Source organism: Berghia stephanieae, chromosome 7, assembly GCF_034508935.2.
Source record: "Berghia stephanieae isolate SIO BIC M18660-M18661 chromosome 7, UCSD_Bste_1.3, whole genome shotgun sequence".
In the NCBI taxonomy this organism is placed as follows: Eukaryota; Metazoa; Mollusca; class Gastropoda; order Nudibranchia; family Aeolidiidae; genus Berghia; species Berghia stephanieae.
The window spans coordinates 30,448,547-30,458,546 of NC_088366.1; the positions used below are offsets into that span (position 1 = coordinate 30,448,547).

Consider the following 10,000-nt stretch of genomic DNA (forward strand, 5'->3'; position numbering starts at 1 on the left):
TACTACTACTACTACTACTACTACTACTACTACTACTACTACTACTACTACTACTACTACTACTACTTAAAAAAAAAATTGAGCTTTTATATAGCGCAATATCCACTTAACGTGCTCAAAGCGCTATACAAGGGGTCCCTGGTCAACAGCAACATTTAACATGTAGGACGAGACATGACGCCTGTTAGGCGATATTACAATTTTTCGGACAGAGACAACGCTGTTAACGGCCAGGTACTCATTTTACACCTGAGTACGGTGAGAGAATGTGAGTAAAGAGTCTTTTCAAAGGACTCAACTATTAACTATGCGTCGAGCGATCCGAAAGCGAGTGTCATACCACTAGACCACATAGCCGCACTACTACTACTACTACTACTACTACTACTACTACTACTACTACTACTACTACTACTACTACTACTACTACTACTACTACTACTACTACTACTACTACTACTACTACTACTACTACTACTAATAATAATAATAATAATAATAATCTATTCTTTCAAGAAATAGGGTTCCACAGCCTTTAAAATCTTTCCCAACGAGCACAGAATTAGTGCCAAACCTAAAAATTATAAAACCATTTTTTTTTACAGATTGATGTACGAGTTACTTGCAAACCTTTTTTTGGGGTTTAAATTAAGGGTTTTTCTGTCACCAGTTGACTTAAATTATTATTTATAATATCTTCTAGGGCATAATGATCGGTCCTTAATTTGACATTGGCCTTGGGAATCGCCACCTGGCCACGGTGTTGCTCTATTCATTTGCGAGAACCTATTGGATTTATGAACTGACCGATTTTAACGTTGATGGCTCAAAAGATTCTTCTCGAGCTAAGCTAATTTCCACAATACAGAAAGAAGTATAATGATTTTCTCCGCAAATATTTAGGGTGCTCAACTACTGCTATTACTACTACTACTACTACTACTACTACTACTACTACTACTACTACTACTACTACTACTACTACTACTACTACTACTACTACTACTGCTACTACTACGACTACTACTACTACTGCTACTACTACTACTACTACTACTACTACTACTACTACTACTACTACTACTACTACTACTACTACTTCACTACTACTACTACACTACTACTACTACTACTACCTACTACCTACTACTACTACTACTACTACTACTACTACTACTACTACTACTACTAACTACTACTACTACTACTACTACTACACTACTACTACATACTACTACTACTACTACTACTACTACTACTACTACTACTACTATACACTACTAACTAATAATAATAATAATAATAATAATAATAATAATAATACTAATAATGATAATGGTTGTGATAATAATAATAATTGTAATAACAACAATAATAATGATGATGATAATGATAATGAATACATTGCGAGCATAAATGTAAATTCACTTGACCTCAAAGAACTTCTTCAAGTGTCCTGGGGTATGAAACACAGACCTGGACATAATACCACTTTGTGCCGATGGATCACATATAATATATTGAAATAACCATCCCTTTATATTTTTAGGGTCTATTTCAAGGAAAGACTGAAATAAATTTGGCGTCAACTGCAGTGCAGCTAGGGCGAGGAGTTGATCTCGGTACAGCCTTGGTACGAAGCAAAGACCATACAGCTGAGCCACACTGCCCCCCCCCCTCTCCCTTTCTCTCTCTCTCTCTCTCTCTCTCTCTCTCTCTCTCTCTCTCTCTCTCTCTCTCTCTCTCCCCCAAGGTCTTCTCTGGTCAAACGTGTTGTATTTCGGACGTGAGACATGATACTTACTGTACCGTTGCGTCGAAACAATAATATTATTAATGTAATGAAACCCTCGACACCCCCTCCCGGTCTGAAACAGCCCTGCTCAGTATTTACGCTCCATTAAACTTTCGCCTATGGCCGACCTAATGCTGTTTTTATTTCTTATTGGCGCAAGGAGATACGGAACTAGACTGCCGTACTCTAAAAATAAAATAAAAATTTAAGAAAAAATTGGCTAGAAAACTCGTCCTATAAATATCGATCGATTAAAATATCCCTCATCTTGTCAAAAACTCACAAACCTGAGATTTCCTTGAAGTCTCAGGTTTGAACGTTTTTGACAAGATTAGGGTCATTTTAATCGATCGATGTTTGCAGGATGAGTTTTCTGGCTAAATTTTTTAAAACTATTTTTTTTTCAGGGTTCGGCAGAATATGTATATATACATATATATATATATATATATATATATATATATATATATATATATATATATATATATATATATATATATATATATATATAATATATATAATATATATATATCAGGGGAAAGGAAGGCGAGTTGATGTCTGTTGATCAATTGGGTGACGTTGTCTAAAATCATCTTAAAAAAAAAGTATATTATTAGTGACATAAGTTCGCTTTTAAGTCGAGCGTAGATATGACAGTTCGGCTGGCTGGTTATGATGTAATATCGTGAGCACTTCGAGTGTGGAGATTGCTAAATATCGCCACGATTACTATTATTATACATTTAGTGCTCAATTCGTTTTGGATATTCTTCTCTTGTGTCCAAATCCGTGTTGTAATATTATGTGCATTTTAAAAATGGATATATGCAGCATCGTGGTTCTCTAGATTAGCATCATTGATTATATGCGTCATCATCATCATCATCATCATCATCATCATCATCATCATCATCATCGTCGTCGTCGTCGTCGTCGTCGTGATTATTATTGTTATATTATTGACATCACCACCACAACTACTTCCACCACCACCATCATCATTATCATCATCGTCACCAATCGCCACACAACTAATATCATCTTCCCTATATTGCCTAATTAAAAAAAAATAATTGAGCTTTTATACACCTCAATATCCACTAAACGTGCTCAAAGCGCTTTACAAAGAGTCCCTGACCAACAGCAGCACGTAACATACAGAACAAGACATGACGTCTATTAGGTGATAATACATTTATTTCCGACAGAGACAGCGCTGTTAACGGCCAGGTACTCATTTTACACCTGAGTACGGTGAGATAATGTGAGTAAAAGAGTCTTTTCCAAGGACTCAACTATGTGTCTATGAAATTTTGGTTGTTTTTTTCTTTTCGCACTTTTAAATACTATTCACTCTGCCTGATTCAAATCACATAAATTTAACACTCGTGCATTTCCCTATTGTTTTAACATAAAAATTGTAAGTTTTAACATCTACATCTCCCCCGACATACGGTTTGAGCTAGAACAAAATGCCCTCCTGCAGGAGAGTGTAATGTAAATGTTGCTGCTCGAATCTCAAAGAAATAAATAACAATGTGAAATTGAATATAAGCTTCAATTTAATAAACGAAAAACAGATAATTTGAACGTTTCGGATTTCCCCTTTAATAACAAAACAGGATGAATGAAAGAAACACTACATAATAAGAATGAGATAATATTATGTGATAATGGCGCTGTTGTTATACTGTGAATCACATTAACAACGTCAGTATCACATAATATTATTATCTCATTCGTCTCTTGTGTTTCATTCACCCTGTTTTGTTGATAAAGGGGAAACCCGAAACGTTCAAATTATCTGTTTCGTTTATTAAATTGAAGCTTATATTCAATTTCACATTGTTATTTTTTTCTTTGAGATCCGAGCAGCAACATTTATTTTACACTCTCCTGAAGGAGGGTATTTTTTTCACATTGTTATTTATTTCTTGAGGAGGGTGAGCTTTGTTTCTAAAAACTATAATAGTTCTAGTTCATTCCGACATGATGCCAAAATGGATACGGTGGGTCCAATGTGTTGCTACATCTACGTGTCACTATTTACTCGATTACACCTACTTTTATTGTTACTGAAGCATAATTATAATCTATGTTTTGTGTGCTTAACCCAGAACAAAAAAAAAAAAAAAAAAAAAACAACAATAAACCAAAACATAATATGTGACAATCAAATGGCCGGGATTATAATATAACAATGAACTGTTTCTACGTTATCGATTTTTTTTTTCTCGTTTACAAACTTTCAATTTAATATTATCGTAAAGGATAATGAAAACGTTATAAATCCTTCTTCTTCTTCTTCTTCTTCTTCTTCTTCTTCTTCTTCTTCTTCTTCTTCTTCTTCTTCTTCTTCTTCTTCTTCTTCTTCTTCTCCTCCTCCTCCTCCTCCTCCTCCTCCTCCTCCTCCTCCTCCTCCTCCTCCTCCTCCTTCTCTTCTTCTTCTTCTTCTTCTTCTTCTTCTTCTTCTTCTTCTTCTTCTTCTTCTTCTTCTTCTTCTTCTTCTTCTTCTTCTTCTTCTTCTTCTCCCTACCCCCTCATTTTGTCTTCAAGTTTGATTGTCTAGTCGTTGAAGGAACGCCTTTGTCTTCCTCAGCTCTGTCCGGTGATTAATACCCCTTTATAACTTGAATCAAAGGTGTATTTTTTAGTTTCAGTGTCAAGGGGTGGGGGGCGGGGTGGGGGGTGGGGGCAGAGCTTATTTAGTATGTAGAGGTGTGTATCAGGCCAAAAAATCATCTCTTACTGTTGCATGTTTGGTCTGGAGCATAATGTGTTGGTGGGCGTCTTCTAAAAAAAAAAAAAGAAAGAAGAAAAAGCGAGATTCCAATTTTCGTCAATGTCAGAAACTTTCTATACCCATTATCCGCAATAAGACAATTACCAACTAGTCAATGTACAAAGTGTCTAGTTTATAGTTTTCTCTACATATTCGATTTTTAGCATTTAGAATTCACCTCAGCAAAATAATATTACTCTTTTGAGGCTTCGGGTCATGCGACTTTCATATCTCGCTAAGTCACATCTCGATAGGAAATGAGTCAACACGTTCAAGCAATTTATTACATCATAGAATAACCAGAGAACAAATTGAAGTTTCAGAACACTCAGAGTATTTTTGTATGAGGAAAACAAGATAAGTATTTTCATCTTTATGTTACTAAATAAATGACGAAAAAAACCCCAAAAATCCCAAAACAAACCAAAAACCCCCCAAAAAACAAAAAAAAAATAAATAAACAAAAAACAAAAAACAGAAAAAAAAAGCTATCAAAAAACAACCAAAAACAAAACAAAACAAAACAAACCAAAAAACCAAAAAACAAACAAACAAAAAACAAAACAACAAAAAACAAAAACAAACAAACATACAAACAAAAATAAAAGCAGTTTCTCTGAATGATGAAAAGGTGAGTAAGCAGATTTTGAAAGTCACCACCTCATCTCATAAAGGTATCTTTTAGAGATAAGTTCTCGTCTCATCATCATCATCATCATCATCATCATCATCATCATCATCATCATCATCATCATCATCATCATCATCATCATCATCAATATCATCATCATCATCATCATCATCATCATCATCATCATCATCATCATCATCATCATCATCATCATCATCATCATATCATCATCATCATCATCATCATATCATCATCATCAACATCATCATCGTCGTCGTCGTCGTCGTCGTCGTCATCATCATCATCATCATCATCATCATCATCATCATCATCATCATCATCATCATCATCGTCGTCGTCGTCATCGTCATCATCATTGTCATCGTCGTCATCGTCGTCATCGACGACAACAACAACAACAATATAAACAACAACAACAACATCATCATCATCAAATAAACTATACACATGAACCAGCTTCATAATGACATCGAAGCGGATATTGAATAAAAACAGTGTCCCTGTCAACATGTGTCTTACACACAGGATTATCGAATGGGGGATGGGTAGGTGTAGACTTATACTTAACCCTACACGCCACCGTTTATCGCCCTCGTTAGATTATTGAATGTCGATGAACGGCCGCTGATTTTGTCGTTGCGGACTTACTAGTACTAGTAGCTGCTCACACTTGTGTTAAAAAGAGGATGGTATTATTATAGGTTATTATTAGAACAATACTAATTAATTTTAACCCGTGAGTGTGGATAACGACGTTCCTTACATATCGTTCTTTCATGTTTATGGAAAGAGAGAGTGCTATTGTGTTTTTAATTTGTTGCCTATTGATTCAAAACGGTGTTATGCCTGGTTGATTTAGATACTGTGGTTTATAGTGAAAAGAAATTGATTAAAAATAAATAAAATGAGACTTGGGTTGCTTCTATACGCTTTACATGTTTCAATTTAATATGCAAAAACAGATAAAATGGACGTTTCGGATTTCCCCTTTATCAACAAAACAGGATGAATGAAACACTGCAGACGAATGAGATAATGTGGTAGAGGCGTTGTTGTTAAGATGAATAAACTAAAACGTTGTTTTTGTTTATTCATCTTAACAACGCCTCTTACGAATTTTTAGATTTTCTAAGTGTAGACAGGTCTGCTTCTAAGCATCTGATATTCATCGACATGATTAAATTAAATTGAGCTTTTATATAGCGCAATATCCACTAAATGTGCTCAAAGCGCTTTACAAAGGCTGACCAACACCAACACGTAACATGTAGAACGAAACATGACGCTGTTAGGCGATATTACAATTTTTTTCTTCTGACAGACAACGCTGTCAACGGCCAGGTACTTATTTTACACCTGAGTACGGTGAGAGAATGTGAGTAAAGAGCCTTTTCGAAGGACTCAACTATGCGCCGAGCGAGGCTCGAACCCAGGACCTTTCGATCCGAAAGCGAGTGTCATACCACAAGACCACATAGCCGCACATTAATTTGACATGATACCGTTTTTAGGTCATAAATTAAAAAACCCATCGCTTCAAAACGATATTATATCGGGCTGATTTGGATTGTAACAGATTTAGATTTAGGAAAGAATGCGATACGTGTTACTACTTTGTGCTCTATAGATAGTATGCGCAAGGTTAAGAAGCTCACAACATTGCCATCCGTAAATATAACGACCCAACACACAAAACTATGTGTAAACTTAAACGTTTATAGTCTGGTTAATACAGTTTAGTGAGAATTATTCGTAAACAAGGATGACAACAAACAAACAAAAAATAAATTAAAAAATAACAAAGATCCGAGTGACGTCAACTTCATTCTATCTATAGAGGGAAATTTATATAGTTTCTCCAAGTGGAAAAAAAGAAGAGATTTTACGTTACCGGTCATGTTTACATTGGAAATCACTTCTAAGCATTTTGAGACACATCAACATAATACCATTTTGGGATGTAGGGTCAGATGTGTATTAAAAAACCCATCGCCTCAAAACGATATTATATCGGGCTGATTTGGATTGTAACAGATTTAGATTTAGGAAAGAATGTGAGACGTGTTTCTACTTTTTGCTCCATAGAGGGAAATTTATATAGTTTCTCCAAGTGTTTTTATCTAGTTATTTACCTCGAATATAATATCGTTTTAAGACGGTAGCTCACATGTTAAAAACTCATCATTTCAAGACGGTTTGGGGGGGGGGGGGGGGGGGGGGGGGGGGTGGATTTAGATGCTAAAATTTTGAAATATTATAGATAGTGACTGATATGAAACTTTGGTTACTTTTATATACTTTATCGAGGGCAATAGATATTGTTTTTGTTTGTTTGTTGTTTTTTTTTTTTTTTTTTTTTTTTGGGGGGGGGGGGGGGGGTGGTCGTAACAAAAACTAAAATTAGGGATTCTTCATCATTTTAACTTTAAAGTACTTTCTGACAGATGGGTCATTCACTCACTCATTCATTCACTCACTCGCTCATTTTCATTGCCGAGTTGGTCATAGAGGAGTTATGAGAGACTTTTGACGTGAGATGCTAAAAATTTGAAATATTATAGATAGTGACTTATATGAAACTGTGGTTACCTTTATATGCTTTATCGAGGCCAATAGATATTTTTGTTGTTGTTTTTTTTTTTTGGGGGGGGGGGGGGTTCGTAACAAAGAAACTAAAATTAGGGATTCCTCATCATTTTAACTTTAAAGTACTTTCTGACATCTGGGTCACTCACTCACTCACTCACTCACTCACTCACTCACTCACTCACTCACTCACTCATTTTCCTGGCCGAGTTGGTCATAGAATAGACACGGGAGACTTATTTTGCCGTGAAGGCTCTCCATCCCTATCGATTCTCGGCTTTCCTCATTGATGTTGTTGGTCTGTCGATCCATTCCTTCTGGGTGGGGTTCCCGACCTCCCATAGTGGGCAGGGAGGTACATACTGTGTCTTCTTTCCCCCAATATCTGTTTTCCAACATGCTTTCTGTCTTTGTCTTGGAATGAGATTACTTGGTTTTGTCCTGGCCCTGGTCGGATACCCTGGATGGGAGGGAAACGGTCAAATGTATAGTTAGTTTTGGGAGATGATAATTTTTTTCCACGTAAATCATCTCTCTGTTATGTACTATATTATTTTTACTTTTACATATGTATGATTTGTAAACAATTGAGTGTGTTCCTCTTGGCAAGGACCTATGATTATGTCTGGATGAGACATTTAGTGATCTAAGTACACTGATAGTGTGCTCTTGGAACCTACAATTGTTCCCTATTTGAACCAATTCCCCTTTTTCTGCCTTATTCTTGGATGGTTTAATTGTAGTTTTTGACTATCCCATTTTCTTCCTTTTTACTGGCGCTGATATAACCTAAATGTGTTGCAAGCGCCGTAAAACCCTTATAAACAAAACAAACAATCCATTCCTTTATACTGTATAATCCACCCAGCACTTTTTGTGCCGTCCTCTCCATCTGATCTGGTTCACTGTGACATAAAATCGCTTTGAGACGCTTTGGGTGACATGTGTGGGTGTTTTTTTTTGTATGGGTGGGAGGGGCGGGGGTCGGGGGTCGGAGGTGGGGGTGGGGATTTGATAAAGCTTGCAAATCGTTCTTGTTCCGTGCTTGTGAGTGTATTGATCTGTAACTATTGTGATACTTATGAGATTACGAATATCGACTCAACAGGTCTCGGGGTTTTGTTTTAGCTGTTAGGTTCACCACGATATGTTTTTAGTTTTTAACTAGAGGGGGGGGGGGGGGGTGATGATGATGATCATGTGATAATTATTATAGTGATGACGACTACGATGAGGATGAGGTTGATGATTATGATGATGATGATGGTGATGATGATAATGATGATGATGATGCTGATGATAAACCGCGGGTATGGAAATGGTGATATATAACCATGCATAATTTGATTTTCGGATGTTTTCTAGGAAATCATGGCTGCTATTGTGGTTTTAATCACTTGGTGGATGGGATTTAATTAAACTTGCAGATCCTTAACGTACTGCTGTGTTAATGTATCGATCTCTCTTTCTCTCTCTCTCTCTCTCTCTCTCTCTCTCCCTCTCCCTCTCCCTCTCTCTCTCTCTCTCTCTCTCTCTCTCTCTCTCTAATATATATATATATATATATATATATATATATATATATATATATACACGTAAAATGTCATGGTAAATATATGGTTATTGTGATTCTTTGATTACATAAGTCTATCGATGCAACAGGTTTGTGGATTTTAGCTATTCTGTTCGCTATACATTTTTCTTGTATTTCACGATGAATATAATGATGGGCAAATTGTTGATGGAGTGAGCATTTTAAATCACGGATTGAATTATACCAGAGTAAAACTTTCGGATCTAAGCCTTCTTCAACAGGCCAGAGTTGAACATTAATTGAGGAGTGTAATGTAATTTTTGCAATGTTTAAATATACGTGTCTTTCGGTTAAAATCTTCTGTAGCTTATAACATGCCTGAGTTCAGCATTAACTGAGGAGTGTAATATGATTTTTGCAATGTTGAATATACGTGTCTTTGGTTAAAATCTTATATAGCTTATAACATGCCTGAGTTCAGCATTGATCTAGGAGTGTAATGTAATTTTGCAATGTTAAATATACGTGTCTTTCGGTTTAAACCTTCTGTAGCTTAGAACAGGTCAGAGTTCAACATTAATTCTGGAGTGTTATATGACTTTTGCAATGTTTTGAGTAGCTACGTATCTTTCACATCTAAATCTTTTTTTT

The 10,000-nt window shown here is 35.9% G+C and overlaps 1 protein-coding gene across 3 annotated transcripts in view; it reads left to right on the forward strand.

The window, feature by feature from the left end:
• Positions 1 to 10,000, forward strand: part of LOC144977045 (sodium/hydrogen exchanger 8-like) — a 42,450-nt gene that overhangs the window by 4,660 nt on the left and 27,790 nt on the right. Inside the window, exon 1 of one of the 3 annotated variants that reach the window (XM_078921768.1) lies at positions 5,865 to 5,918. The exons of the other annotated variants lie outside the window; for them this stretch is intronic. The gene's annotated coding sequence lies outside the window, so the exon portion shown is untranslated. Of the gene's footprint in view, positions 1 to 5,864; positions 5,919 to 10,000 lie in introns of those variants that run through there. 3 annotated transcript variants of the gene reach the window in all.